Source organism: Bos javanicus, chromosome 29, assembly GCF_032452875.1.
Source record: "Bos javanicus breed banteng chromosome 29, ARS-OSU_banteng_1.0, whole genome shotgun sequence".
NCBI classification, from domain to species: domain Eukaryota; kingdom Metazoa; phylum Chordata; class Mammalia; order Artiodactyla; family Bovidae; genus Bos; species Bos javanicus.
This window is the reverse complement of record NC_083896.1, coordinates 41,368,457-41,383,458: the sequence shown is the minus strand read 5'-3', so window position 1 is coordinate 41,383,458 and position 15,002 is coordinate 41,368,457. Positions and strand designations below refer to the sequence as shown.

Here is a 15,002-nt window from a genome sequence, read left to right as displayed (position 1 = left end):
TCTTGCTCAGACTTTGCTCCCTGGTAGCTCTGTCTTGAGTTGGATCCAAACCTGCTACCTACCTGTCTTGCTTCTGAATATTCTGGGCTCCTCTAGGATAGGATCTAAGAGTGCTAGGTGCTGGCCAGGATGTGCCCTAGGCTGGTTGCTGGGGCCTCACAGAACCTGTCAGACCCCTCCCGGATTCCATTTCCCTCCACACCTCCTGCTCCTTGTCTTGTGTAATCTTCCCGACCTTCCTGGGTACCCTTAATCTTCCCAGGACCTTGGAGACTGAGGCAGGAGAAATCGAGCCGGGCAGGTAGGTTTGAAGGGTTAGCCTGAGAGGCCCAGGGGAAGCCGCGGCGGTTCCGCGGGGTGGGCCGCAGCTCGAGCTGCGGCGGGCCTGGCAGCCCACGTGGACAGCGGAGTTCTGGCGTGGGGGGCCTGGACCGCCTCCCAGCCTCCTTCGGAGACTGCAGGAAGAGTGACTCATCCACACGTCCTGCCTCCAGCGCCTCTAACTCGGGCGGTTTGGTGCCGGGAAGTACGGCCAGGTTGTCGGAGGCCAGGCCTGCGCTTGGGGGAGGGCCAGGACCCGCAAGCCAGAGGTGGGGTGGGAGGCCGAAGGGAGGGGGTTGTGGCCTCTAGAAGGCTTGCTGTTGGCCTCCCAGGGGGAGGCGGGGTGAGATGGGAGGGCCTCTACCCTGCAGGGGTGGGCTCGAAAGAGATGAACCGCAGGAGTTTCTAGCGGCAGATGTGGGGCGGGGTAAGGGGGAATACATCTGTAGCTAGTTCGGTCCCCACCCTGCCCCGGGGAGCCCTGAGTCACCTCACCGCCGCAGGCTGGGGACTCGCGCCCTAAAGGATCCAGCTGGGCGCCCCCCTCCCTCGTCCTCCGCGCTGCTGGCTGCAGCCCCACCCCTTTCTCCGCCCCTCCCAGCGCGGGGCGTGGGCGCTCCCGGCCCGGCCCGGCCCGGCTCGCCACCAGCAGCCAGTGAGAGCTTGCGCGGTGGGGAGGTTTCCCGTGGCAGAGTCACTTTCGTGACGTGCAGGGGAGGCTCGCGCAGGAGCTGGCAAACCCCGCGCCCAGGGTGCGGCTCAGGCCGACAGGCGCTGGGGTCGCGGGGTGGAAAGGGATGAGGGCGCTGCGAGTGGGTCGAGAGCTGAGGACAGGGCAGGGTCTTGGAGAAAAGGGATGGGGGAAAGAGGAGGCTGTTTCATCCGCTTACTGGACAGATTCTCAGCGCCTCCAGAAAGAGAGGGTGAGAAACTGGAGGGGGGGCCAGGGCTCAAGAGGTGCCTTTGACTGCAGATAAAATCTTTACAGAGGCTAGAGTGTCAATGGGAGGCCGAGTCTTGGTTTAACTTGTAGATAAACCAGTAGATACTGGTCAAAGCAGCTATTTATTTTAGCTTTGTTGGTGCTTCTGCTTAAGTCACTTATTAAAAAGTCAAAAGCCTTTTAAGTTCTTCCAAGAAAGACCTAGATTATCTTTTCCTCATGTACTGATTGGAGCCGGAGCTGGACAGCTGCTGCTCACACTGGGTCGGACCCATCCCACCAGCTGCCCACATGCCCCAAGTGTGCCAGTTCCCCTTTTGAAGGGTGGGGGAAGGGTCTAGAATGTTGAAGAGAGAGGCATGAAGTGCTTTGAAGACTCCACCCAGTCATTTCTGAAACTGATACAGTGGTTTTCATGGCAACCTTTCATGGCATGTCCTCAGAATGCAAACTTTCCCTCCAAACATGAAATGGATTTTCCTGGGTGAGTGTGGCTTCCCTGATTCACCCATCAGCAGTACCTCTGGGACACTGTCACTTCCCCCACGTGATTTGATCGGTTCTGTGTATGTCAGAATGTCATTCTGGGGCATCCACTGTCTTTATTCTTTGCCTAATGCTATGGAGCTAAAATATTGGCGCTCCAGAAAGGTTAGAGAAACTATGCCACCTGCTCTTGTCTGTTTGCTCTAATCAGGCTGGCATGGCTCCCAGAGGAGGCTGTGTTTTACTCCAGTGGACTGACTGGGGTGTCCCAGTACCTCAGCACCCGAGGGATGGGTGGAGTGGTAGGTGATGGCGGTTGCTGGAGAGTAACCCTATATTCACTTGAATCTCTTGTAAGAGGGAGAATGTCTTGGGTAGTTAGGGCTGGGTCAATGGCAAAGGTATCCTTCGTGACCCTGGATCTCTAGACGTTCCTGGATTTTTTTCATTCTTGTAGCCCCCTCCCCTGCTGTAACCACTCCTTTTTGTTTTCCTAATTTCCTCGGGATTCCAAAGACAGCCTGTTGACCTTACTTTGTTTTATACAATGGGCAGGCTTTGCGCTGAGCCAGAGCTGGATGGTCATTCAGTGTTTGGGGCTATTTCTGATCAGATCTCCCGTGGAATGTGCCTCCCTCTACTTCCAGCTGCCCCCTCCCCTCCGCAGCAGGAACAGCTGTCATGTGAGGGCCTCTCCCGCTGGCTCAGCCCTTTTGCAATCATCTGGCTGGCTCTGCCAGGATGGGGGTGGATAGTGAGGATGGGCAGAGCCAAGGGGTAAGCGAGGGGACATGGCAGGTCAGGGGAGCCATTGGAGGGTAGGGAGGGCTATGGAGTGGAAGGCAGAAGGATTGCCAAGGCCAGGCAGGAGGAGTGGGAGCCAGGTCGGGGAGGTTAGGGCACTCATCAAAGGGACGCGGGGGCCCACACTGGAATTGGAAGCTTTCTAAGTTGTAAGGGAGAGTTGGTTATAGCGGGACCTTGGCTGGTCATTCTCCACGGAGATCTGCATTTCCCTGACTCACAGGGGAGCCGCGGGGTGCCTTCCTGCCTGTTGGCCTCTGTGCGGGGACCTGAGTCACCGAGTTGCCTGGGGTGTTGGCTGCCCTACGGTGGCCTTGCCTGTGCCCATGCCCCGCCCACTTCTACTGTTAGGACAGGGGTTAGCAAACACACCCCTTTTATCCCACTGTGTTCAATAGCAGCTCTCCATCTCTTTGACTCAGTCTTACAGAATGTACCTCTGGGAGACCACAGCACGTAGTCCCTTTCTTTCACCTAAGAGGAAACTGGAGTCCAGAGAGGGAAGTGACTTATCAGGGGTGCATGCTTCTCTTTCCACAGTTCTTGCAGCCGCTCAACTGAGTCACTTTTGCTCCCAAAAAAAGAGCAGAAGGGTGCTTCTCCCAAAAGTGGTGGACAAAGCACACTAGGTTTTGGAAGCCAGGAAGAGGGTGGTATCAGCCCGAGAAGGACAGCCCCGACCTGAGTGAGGCTCGTGGAAGTGGAGCAGGTCCTAGGGCAGGGTCAGCCCTAGCGATCCAAGTCCCTGGGGCGGCGGGCAGAGGGCACAGGGTGTAGCAGAGGCGGGACTTCGAGTGACAGGAACCTCAACTATGTGGTGACTCAGGCTCTGGGCAGCCTAGGCCCTTCCTTCCCCGCTCAGTCTGATCCCTTTAAACTGGACTTGGGAAGTGTGAGCAGAGGACGGAGAGGGAAGCCCAGGCTGGTCTCCCCTTCCCCGGGGAACTGGGGGGAAAGCAGAGGAATCTGGAAAGTGTGGGAGAAAGGCAGAGTCCAAAAAAGGGGAGAGGAGACTGGTGCTCCCCTCTCGCGGCGCCTCCCTCATGCTCCCCGCTCCCTGCTGGGGAGGGGAGCTGGCTGGGGCGTTGGCTGCTTCGTTCATTCCAGCTCCCTCCCTCGGCTCCTGTTTACAAGTCCATCCGCCCAGTCCCTAGCTCAGCTTTGGGCTTTTTTTTTTTTCTCTCCCTCCCTCCCTTGACAGTCTCATTCAGTCCTGTTTTGCCACTTCTTTCCCTTAATCCTGGGTCCCCATTTCCTGTTATCTTTTTGCTCCCCCAGCATCCTAGCCCCAACAGCGCAGGGCCATCTAGGAATCCAGTTGTCACTGTGCATCCTCCCGCCCCACTCTCCCTGCTCCCTTTTTGCCCCCCTTCACTTGCCCGGACAGCATTTCTTTGCCTTCTTACCTCCCAGTCTCTCTACTCAGGGCCCTGGGTCTTGTCTCTTGTTCTCTAATCAGCTTTAACTTGGGTTCTGCTTGGGCCTGAAGATCTCAATTAGGACTGAGTGTAATGGGAGGGTTTCCGGTATCCCAGCTGTCTGATCTGAGCAATTCAGGAACTCCTTATTTGAAGCCTGAGCTTTAAATACAGGCTAGGATTTGAATTGAGCTGGAGGAGGATGGGTTGACTTGGCTTCCTATGTTGAGTTTGAGTTTGGAGTTTGAGAATTGCTTAGAAAATAATATTTGGATCCCAGAATCACCCAATAAACTTGCTGCTCCATTGGGGAAGATGATAGATTAGGAATCAAAAGTGAGAGACTTCCCTGGTGATCCAGTGGCTAAGACTCTGATCTCCCAATGCAGGGGGCCCGGCTTCGACCCCTGATCAGGGAACTAGATCTCACATGCCAAAACTAAGATCTGGTGCAGCCAAATAAATATATATTTTTCAAAGAATTGAAAGTGAATGGAGAAGGGCCTGGTGCTTGGCAGGGATGCTCATGTCTGAGCTGGTGTGTTGTATAGGGTGGAGAGGGGGGTCTGGGAAATGCCCTGTGACTCAAAAAAGGGGTGACAGTAATTTCTGTGCTCCTAAGGCTGACATGCCAAAGGGCCCTCGACTGGACGAAAAGTCTGCTTTCAAAGAGATTGAGAACAGATTGCACCTTTCACTTCCTTCCTGGGATCAGAGTTTAAAAGCCATGATGACTCGTAGAGCAATCGCATCTTTTCTTCCTCATCATGCACTGATTTCAGAGAAGGGGACTGTGGGGAGAAGGGAAGGGAAGGGGAATCCCCTGGCACAGGGCCTGCCCACAGAGCGCCCCTTTGGGGTTGCTATGGAAACAGGCATAATAAGAACAAAACAGAGGCACGTTGCCTGGCAACACAGGAGCCCAGGGTTCATCACACACATACTACCTACAAATCAGGGAACCCCCGGGGAGGGAGTGGCACTTTTGGTGAAGCTGGGGTATCCCAGTGATGACGAGTCCTAGAGCTGACCTTGCTTTTCCAGTGGGTCTGGAGGACTGTGTGGTGTGGGACACTTCTGAAGGGCAGTGGAGGACCAGCGGGAAGGCTGAAGTCCTCTCAGATCACTGGGTAGCTCTTACTTTGATGGGGAAATCTGAAACAATGTTCAGACGGAGGGAACTCCTTTTAACTAAAAAATAGTATGTCTTTGTGGGGGGAGTAAGATATGGGTGTAAAAGATCTGGAAGAAAAAATGACATCCAGTTTTTCCAAAGCATGGGACTCACAGTACAAGGTAGCTTAGCATCAGAGGCTAGATCCTTCTGGACTAAGCACCTGGGGGCAGGGATTCCATCTTGTCAAGGACTCCGTTACCTGTACCACCACCACCACCATCACCTACCCCTGGCCCAGTGCTGGACACAGTAAATGTTTGTGCAAAGCTGCATGAGAGAACTACACGTGGGGGCTGAGAGTGAGGGGAACCTTGTGGGGTACAGGATGCTGTTGTATAAAGAACAGGAACTTTGGGGGGAGTTCTCTGGTGGGCCATTGGTTAAGACTCCAAGCTTCCAATGCAAGGGGCGCAGTGCAGGTTCGATCCCTGGTCAAGGAACTAAGATCCTACATGCATGGCCAAAAAAATTATTTAAAAAAACAAGATGAACAAGGGCTTTGGGGCCAGTTATATCTGCAGTTTATTCATTCATTCATTCATTCACTTTTTTAGCAAAGTGTTCTGGCGTGATTGCTAGGTGCCAGCCACTGCTGTAGACACAGAGTACGCAGCAGGAAACAAACAATGCCTGCCCTCCTGGAGCTTAGATGTGGATGGGAGCTTTGAGTCCGGCTTCTGAAGGTTATGTGATTTTAGGTAAATCACTGCCCCTCTCCCAGACCATTTCCTTCCTGCGTGTGAGGATTAAATGGGCTGACACATGAGGTGCCTACAGCAGTGTCAGACAAGATCACCATGAAGGTAGCTCCTGGGGAGGAGGGGTGAAAGGCGGGGGCTACAGCAGTAGGCAGAAGGAGAAGGGGTGGCAGAAATCTCTCAAAGTGTTGCGTCTCCAGTTGCACCATTGAAGACTGTTGAAAATATTCCCTTTCCCTGCCAGCTTTGGTGTGGCAAATAGGGTCATGGCTTTTTAGGGGCAGAGTCTAGTTTACCCCTTCTGTATCCTCCTAGCCTAGAAGCAGGGAGGAGCCACTCCCCAGGACCACCTCCCACCAGGTATCCTGACACTCGTGCCCCTGAACCAAGTACCTGGACAGTAATCCCTGCTCGGCAGCTGCTCCCCAGACCGGCCTCTCCTGCCTTCTTCTCTGTTGACCAAGAGGGTGGCCAGAACAAACAATGGAGCTGATAAGTTGGCTCAGAGCCCAGGACACCAGCCTCTGCTCTTTCACTCCTGGGGGGTTGAGGGAGTCCCAGCTGAGTTGAAGGCGCAATATTCACACCCTCCCACACTCTTCCTTTCCTGTTTCAGCCCCTCCCTCTAAATTCCCATGGCCCTTTGTGCAGACCCCTATCTTTGTGGCATATGTCATATCGTAGCTATCTTTCTGAAAAACCTGTCGATCAGCTCCCATTTTAACATGCATTGGAAACCCTCACACTTTCAAGGAACCAAATGATTCATTTCGTAAAGTTAATACTCCTCTGATAAACTGTTAACTGTGGTTATTTTGGGGGAGAGGGACTAACTTGGGGGTGGAGGGAATCATCTACTTTTTACTGTTCTGCTTTTCTGTACTGACATCCTTCACCCTATAGAGGTATTGATTTTATCTCCGAAACAGCAACAAGGATTAATCAGATTTGTAGGGTCACGGGCCACTTTATCTGTATTCTTGGTCTACATTTAAAAAACTGAATACATGTTATTTAATATGAAATAAAATTTAAAAAATTGATATCGGAAATAATTAGCTGTTGGTTTTATTTTTTTAAAGCATCCCAAAGTTGAATTTTTTTTTTCTTTAAATAAGGTAGGTGCTGGGAAAGAGAAGCAGACCACAATGGAGGTGGAAGTGATTCTAAAAGTCTGGGTTTCTGATTCTGTGCTTGTGATACAGGTGGTGGAACTGCCTCTGCTCTAGGTTTGAGTCACTGTGTGTGCGAGAGAGAGAGACAGAGAGAGACAGAGAAAGAGAGAGAGACAGAGAGAGAGAGAGAGAGAGAGAAAATATGAGAGATTGCCAGTGCCCAAGTCTGTGCTTTGACTATGTGTCTCTGCATGTCTGTGCCGGTCTGAATGCCTACACACGTGTCTCCACCTTTCTGTGTCCATTATCTGCCTGCCTGCCTGTCTGTGGCTCCTTTGGCTGGGTCTTCCCTCCCCCACGCCTGTACCCTATGCCGGTAACTGGACCTGGGACACAGCCCCCAGGGCTGGCAGCAGAGTTGGCTGTTGGGTATTTTTAGCCTGTAAACATGTTTGCCATTTCAGAGGACAGGGCCGCTGGTCTCAGCCCCAGCCCACTCAGGATGGTACAGCGGGCCAGGTCTTCTCAGGTCTCCAGCCTGGGGTCTCACTTCCCCAGCATTCCAGAGGAAAGACAAACTGGCTCCACGTGGGCAGTGGGTGGCCATCCAAAAGAGAGGATAAGAGGATTCATGGGGGTGAAGCCAGAAGGCCCCCCCGCACCCCGTCATTAAACGTTTAATAAAATCTCCGTGTAGTTAGAAGTGGCTGTGGGAAATGGCTGTAAAATTGGAAACTCAGCGTCCAGGGGAGTGGGGCGGTGGAGGAGGGGGTCCGAGCAGAAATAGAGAAAAGTGGGGGACAGGGAGGTAGGCAGCGCGGACTCTGATCCTGCAAGGGGTGCGGGCCTGACTCCCGTGTCGCTGCAGCGGCCAGAGAGGCACGGTGGCGCGTGGGGCGCTGGTGACCCTGACTCCAGCAGGTGGGGCCAACGTCTCCAGGCCGGTTCAGGGGGCGGGGAGGGGCTGAGGGGCGCCCAGAAAGAGGGAGGGAGAGAAGTGGGCGCGGCTGCGTGAAGAACCAAGTGAAGAACCCGGGGCCTAGGATTAGAAGGGTAGTGGGCAGCGTTGAGAGAAAACTCAAAGGTCCGCTTCAGGCTGGAGGTCGCGGCTGAATCACTCAAGCCCCTCCAGGCGCCGGACCCCTTGGGTCCTTCCTGCAAAATGGGCTGATTTGCAGGTCCAGCTTCCAAGAGTTTCTTGCAGAAGAAGCCACCCGCCTAAGTCAGGGGGCAAATCCAGGCCCGGTGGGGCCGGGGTGGGCAGTGGATGGGGGCTGGGGAAGGCAGCACCTCGGATGTGCCGCGCCCCCGGGTCCCCGCGGCCCCCGTGCCCTCCCAGCAGCCCGCTCTCGGGTCCCAGCAGGGTCGGCCCGACTCGCCCGTCCCAGCCCAGCTCCGGCCCCGCCCGGCCCCGCCCTCTCCCCACAGCTCGGGGCAGACCCGCCCGCTGGAGCCGGAGTTACAAGAGCCGCCTCCGCGCGCAGGGGCCCGGCCACTCGGAGCAGCTCCGCCGCGGGGACTGCACCGCCCGCCCTGCCGGACCCGCCCCGACCGGGGCTCGCCGCCTGCAACAGCCGCAGCACCGCGACCTCGGGCTCCGCGCCGGCTATGGCTGTGCCCTGGGGCTGAGCGCGCAGGTAGGGGCCTCCGGCGCACCTTGGCGCGATCGGGGAACGCGACGCCGGGAACGCGGGAGGGGAGGTGGGTGGCAGGACTTGGGCGAGGCTCTTTGGATGGGTGTCACTGTGAAGGCTCAACTTGGAGCAAGGTGGGCAGTCCCGGGCCGCCACGGGGAGGCCAACCGTGGTGTCCTGGAAAAGGAGCTCTGCCTCTGGAGTTGGGGCGTTGGAAGGGGCGCAAGTCGGGCAAAGCTGGAAAATCCTCCGAGGAGCGGTTTGCTCCAGTCCGTCTGTCTCTCGAGGGCTGATCGTTGTCCCTGCTGCACGGCCGGGCTCCGGTTCTTTGCCCAGTAACCCGTCCCACCCCCTCCTTCTCCATGGGGCGGTGGCTCGGCGAGCTGCTCCGCGCCTATTCCGTGTTTACTGGAGAAGTTTCCGAGATCGCGGCGCGGCCCCTCGGCCCCTCCCGGCGCCCCTGCGCCCCCGCGCCGCGCACCCCGTCCGCCGTCCCTCCCCGCGCCCCACACCTCCGCCCCTGACTTCGCGTCCCGAGTCCTCCGGGCCCCACCCAGTTCTGCACCACCAGCCTCTCCCTTTCTGGCTCCCGGCGGCCCCTCAGCCTCCCTTCGGCTGCCCCGCCCTAGTCTTGCCCCTCTGTGTTCCCAGCTCCAGAAAAAATCCCTTCTTCCTCTAGGGCGGCGGAGCCGGGAAGTTTGCAGCGCGCCCCGCGGCGGGACGGGTGGGAGTGGGGGTGGGGGACATAATTGGGGAGATTCTTGCACTGGGGGTGGGCGGGGAGTGGGGCTGTGCAGCGGCGCGGCCCTCGGGACCGCCCCTTCCCCTTCAGAGGCGGCGCTCTCTCCCCAACTCCACTCCCAAACCCGTCCGGGCGGGATGGCCTCCGCCCCAGCGCCTGGCTCGGCGCCAGCAGCCTGAGGAATGTGGTGGTTGGAGCCGGTGACTAATTCAAACCAGAACTCGGGGAGGAGTGGCGAGGGGTAAAGGGGAGGGGGGCGACGGGGCTTGTGTGGGAGGCGGGGGCCGGAGTCCGGCGGGCGTAGGGGGAGGAGGGCTCAGCTCCCCTCCCCGGACCCCTCCGCTCCCGCGGCGCGCTCTTGGGGCGACGGCGGAGGGGCGAGGTCCTGCTGGAGAGTTGGAAAGTCTCCGGGCTTAGGGTGTGTTCGGAGAACTGTGTTATATAAGGCTTTCCCATGCCGGGAGACGGTGTGCAGTGCGCGAGGGCTGGCCCTCCGCTGGCGGGCTCGGTGCCCCCTGCACTGCCAGGGCCCCGGGATGCGGGGGCGCAGCCCTTTGGCGTCGCTGGCCACGAGGGACACGTGGGTCTGAGCAAGGCTGACTCTGCTCCGTGGGTGGGAGGGGAGCCTAATGGGCAGAAGGGGCATCCAGCTGGACCCCTGCACTACGTGGGGAGGGCACTGGCGCCTCTGCACGTTGTGGCCCCAGAGAATTGTGAGCCTCGTGTGTGCCTGTCGCAGGGCGTGGCTGCCACCCAGGAGGTGGTGAGGTGCTCCCAGGGAGCCTGCTGCTGGGTGCCCTGTTCTGCGGAGTGGATCTCTGAAAAGGCACCGTGGGATCCTCCCGTGCCAGCGAGGTCCTTAGCGCAGGTCCTGGACCTTTGCAGGAAAAGGGACCCAGAGAGTTACCTCCGGGTTCTGAAACAGTTTCCTCGACTAGGATCCAGCCTCTGACTGCAGGGATTGTGTGCCCTGTGGTGCACAGCCTAGAACGTGAGAGAGACTGGGTTGATTTTGGGCAACACAGTGATGCATTGGAGGGCTGGGGTGATAGAAGAAGGCAACGGAGTCAGGGGAAAGGAGAGAGGTTGAAGATGCATTGGAAGGCATTTTAGGGCCCCCTCACCAGGGCTGGGTCTAAATTCGGGGAGTAAGATTCTCCTTTGGTGCTCTGTCTCTTCTGCCCCCAGGAGGGAAATCCCTGGGGCAGGGTGTGGCACTCACTTCCTTTCTGAAGCTCATTGGGGAAGCTTCCTTCTCGTTGGCCCCCAAGGATGATGGGTTGGGCTAGCCCTTGATTCGGGTGTGTATGCCGAGTGGGGAGAGAAGGGAGCCCGAAGCTGAGGGGTGAGGTGGGGGGGAGAGGACGGGAAGGGGGGGTGGGGGCATGAGAGGTGGGCTAGCAGAGGACGAAGGGTCTGGAGTATTGGCAACGGGGATCGGAGGGTGTCTGTGGCCCTCCCCAAAGCCTTGTCCTTGAAGGTTATACGCAGCGACATTGTTCAGGAAGCCAGGACACATAAGAAGCCACATAGGTGGGGCTTACTGCTGATGCTGGGGGGCCCCGCAGCAGTGATTCGGGGGTCCTTGTCGGGGCAAGTTTGTGAAGAGCTGAGGACTTGAACCAGCCAGACTCTGGTTGGCTCCCCTCCCACCCACTGAGCAGAGTCAGCCAGTTGAGGGGAATGTGACTGCAGGTCCAGGGCTCAAAGTGGGACCCAAAAGAATGACTCCTGGGAGACCTGTGAAGGGAGATGGCCATCATCGGTCAAGGGCAGGGAATGGGCAGGGGGGTCCCAGGGTCACCTTCATCCCAGGAAGGCCTCTGCTGGGGGTTTCTCGGGCACCACCGACCTGGATTCCTAGGCTCAGTTGGAATGGGCTGGCTGGCCCTGGCCGAGCACGCCACCCCAAGCCTGAGGAGCTGGTTTGAGAGGTTGGGGCAAAGCTGTGGAGGTGGAGGAGTGTGTGGATCTCTGGGGCGTGGTCATCACCTTCCTCAGCACTTGGGAACCGCCTGGGGACAGGCAGAAGCAGACTGGGAGAGCTAGTCCGACTCCTGCTGGTAACTCTCCCCTGCTGACTCTCACCTCCCCACCACACCCAGGAAACCCCAGCTTCTCTCTCTCCCTGGAGCTGGGCTGACCAGGGGCATGTGCACATGAGGCAGGGGGGTCGCCCCTGGAGAGGGGTGGGAATGGGACGTTTCAACTGGTGTTTGCTAGGGCTTTCTGCTGTCCCATTGCCCCCTGACGGGCTTCATCCAGGCTCCCAGGGAGCTGGCATTTCCCTGGGCTCTGACCATCCCGCTGGGCTCCCGGCCTTCCTGAGCTGACTGGTTTCCTCCAGGCTTGGGTGAGCCTAAGAGGCATAGTGGGGGGAGCGGGGGTCTCCTGGGTGGGCCACAGTGGGCTCAGCAGGAATGTGTGTGTTGATGGACCCCCTCTTCCTCCCTTCAGCTTCCAGACGGCCAGATGGGCTGTTGTAGGGGAGGTCCCAGCTCTGGGGTCACTGTTTCATGGTGGCCTTGAGACTGACTGCTCATGTCAGAGCTGAGAATGTTACCTGTGAGAGGGCGTCTCTGGCTGGCGGGCCGGTCCTGAATGCGTCACCTCTGCTTGCGTCTGGGGCGCAGCGGGCAGGGGGTAGTCGTGGGACTACGCCCCGGTGGTGGTGGAGGTTTCATGGGGGCTGTGGGGGGAAGGACTCCAGTGAGTTTCTCTGTCTTGGACAGTTCTAGGCCCTGGAGTTTGTGTCCAGAGGCCTGAGGGAGGGTGAGCACAGGCCTGGGCGTGAGGCCGTGGCTGATGGAGGCTTCAGGGAGGGGCATCCTGCCCTGTCCCCCGGGGGCCGGAGCGGAGGTTCTAGGGGAAGGGGAAGCGCCTGGCCAGGCTGGGGGTGGCTCTTTGGCAGCTGGGCCGAGCAGCCTGGCCGCGAGCCCCTGCACTAGCGGGGCCCGGCCGCTGGGCGGAGAGCTGGACCACGGTAGCTCCCAAACTGTAATCTATCCCCCAGGGCGAGACTGGGCGAGGGAGTGAGCTCACCCCTCCTCAACTCAGCAGGGTGCTTCCCACCCACCCACCCCACATCCTTGAGCTGGTGTCTTCATCCTAGCTGTCCTGGGTCAAGGCCCACTCTTCTCTGGAGAGGTGGCTAGGTGTGGGGACTGCTCGCATGGGGAATGTAAAGCTGCCCCAGAGCCCCCCCACTCCAAGAACCCCCCAGTTCCACAAGGAAGTCCCTCTGGGTCAGGGAAGGAAGATAGAATCTCTCTTCTGGCTGGAAGCTTGAACTTGGACCACTGGGGCTAGGGGAGTGAGAGGGGCCAGGGGACAGAGGTGGAGAAAGACCTCTGGGCCTAGCCCTGGAAGCAGCTGGCCCCCAGGGGTGGGGGTAGGGAGCTGCCCTGGAAGCTGAGGTGCAGGGAAACTCCAGCATGGTGATGAGGGGCCAGGGAGAGGGACTGGAGGGGAGGATAGGGCTGGGTGATGAGGCTGGAGAAACTTCTTCCTGGTGGGAGGTGTGGGCGGGGCCAGCGGCCCAGGCAGCCAGGGAGGAGCTCGCAGGTGCACACAGACTCTGGACACCAGGTTAACAAGAAGCAGGCTCCCTCCGTGATGGACAGGGCTTGGGGCTGCCCAGACTCGAGTCTGCTGTGAGCTGGTGGAGGCAGGGACTGTGAGCCTGCTCTGGGCTGGGAGGGGTTGGGGATTCAGGAGTGTCTCTGCATGCATTGGGTGGGTCGTCTGTTGGCCTTGCGAGTCTTTGATCGTCTCACCAGTGCCCATATTGCCCGTGTCTTGCAACATGTTGGTCAGATTCTCAATGATAATTCGACCTCCCCAACACACACACCCTATGCAAGTTGAAAGTGCCCCTAGGGGTGTGCTGCCCAGAATCAGCTGACCTCAGAGTTCTTGGTGCCAGCGTAGACTCGGGAGATAACTGTGCAATCTACTCCATTTAGAGTGGGACAGGTTTTTTTTTCAGACCGAGGTCTGGCAGCTGCGTACATGGAGATCCATTTGGAGGTTTTAGCACCCAGGAGAGAGGCCACCCCTCTCTTCCTCCTTGTCCTCTGACCTGGGCTCTGCCTGTCAGGGCTGTTCCCATTTCCCAGTGATTGGGAGTGTTTGCCTTAACCTGCTGGGGCCTGTCTCCAGGTGAGCCTGTCTCTTGGTCTCACCTGCTGGGGTCCAGAGAGTCTCCAGGTGAGCTGCATTCTGGATAGCTCAGGACTTCTGAGTCCTAGGGACATAGTGCTGATGAGCCTAGAACCACAAGGGCCCTCAGATCCTGGGCTTTGGGAGACCTGGGGCTCTGCCCATTCTGGGTTTGGGGTCTCCGAGCTGGGTCGGGACGAGGCTGGTGTGTGGGCACAGAGGCTGGTGGCCACTCACCTTTCCTCCTATGCTTGTGACACTTGATGGGCATCACTGCTTCCTGGGGGTCTCCTGCCCCTACCCAAACCTCAAGCCCTCTCTTTCTTGTGTTTTAACATCCCCTGAAGCATCCTGGTCCCACTCTGTGGGTCTCTCTTTGGACGAGTCTGGAGGCTTGTCCGGCCCCCTGTGGGTATGTCTCTCCGGCGCTCACTGGGCCTCCCTCCACGTAGATCTCTCTCGCTTGTGCATCTTTCTCTGTGGTTTCTCATCCTGTGTCTGTGTTTATTCGTGTCTTCATCCCTTTCCCTGGTTAAGACTGTTGGCCTTGGAGTCCGAGATCCCTGGGCTCGCATTTCACTTCTGTCTCATACTCGGGCAAGTCATTTAACCTCGGGGCCTGTTTCTGCACTCTAAAATAAGGATATTAATTCTTAATCACATGGGATTGTTTGGGAAAGAAAGGGGACCCCAGGCATGGAACCAGCACAGTCCTGGGGCACTATGGGAGCTTGGCAAAATTCTTTCTCTTCACCTGGGAGGGGTTGTTTCTTTTAATGTGGCTCTTTCTCTTCCTCTTTACAGCCTGGTGAGTTCGCGAGAGTAGATGGCCTCTCTGGGTGTGTCTCTCTTTTCTCTGAATATCCCAGCCCCTGGCCCTTGGCTGTGTGTGTGTTCGTGGCTTTCTGACTGGTGGAAGTCTCAGCTCTGGTTGTGAGTCATCTTGTTCTCACCTTGGGGTACTGCTTCTCTGGGGCCTGTGTGTCTGGTGGGTCAGTTTGCCCGTGTGCTAGGTAGAAGTGTTGCTGTCTGTGTCCTCCCCATTTCGGGCTGGCATGCTTCTTTCCGTCTTGGCATGTCACCTTTGATGTCCTGCCTTTGGAGGGCATATGCACAAACTCAGGTCCCTCTGCTGTGTATCTTGACTTCAGGTGTGGTGCGTGGAGGCACTGAGGCGTACGGACCTGACTCTCAGGGTGTGTGTGTGTGTATCAGTTCCTGTCGTCTTGACACTGACCCTGGCTGCGACGTTGTCTTTGGCTGCTGCAGCAGTTAGGCTGCGCCCCCTCCCTGGCTGTGTTCACACTGGCTCTCGGGCAGAAGGGATTTCCTGGGACCAGTGGGAGAACATGCCCTTCTAGGGGGTCACAGCTGGCGGGGACCATCTTCCCCGGGCAAAGGGTCTGCTTCCTGGTCTTCTCCTGGGTCTGCCTGGGTGTTGCCCACCCAGGGCAGAGATCTGCAGAGATGGCATGGGCAGAACCCTGCTGCATGCACATCCTC

The 15,002-nt window shown here is 57.8% G+C and overlaps 1 protein-coding gene across 3 annotated transcripts in view; it reads left to right on the top strand.

Moving 5' to 3' along the window:
* The first annotated feature begins 8,424 nt into the window (after nucleotides 1-8,424).
* Nucleotides 8,425-15,002, top strand: part of AHNAK (AHNAK nucleoprotein) — a 92,366-nt gene continuing 85,788 nt past the window's right edge. For 2 of the 3 annotated variants that reach the window (XM_061406644.1, XM_061406643.1), the window contains exon 1: nucleotides 8,442-8,599. The gene's annotated coding sequence lies outside the window, so the exon portion shown is untranslated. Of the gene's footprint in view, nucleotides 8,600-15,002 lie in introns of all 3 variants that reach the window. The other variant, XM_061406645.1, reaches the window with a different exon arrangement.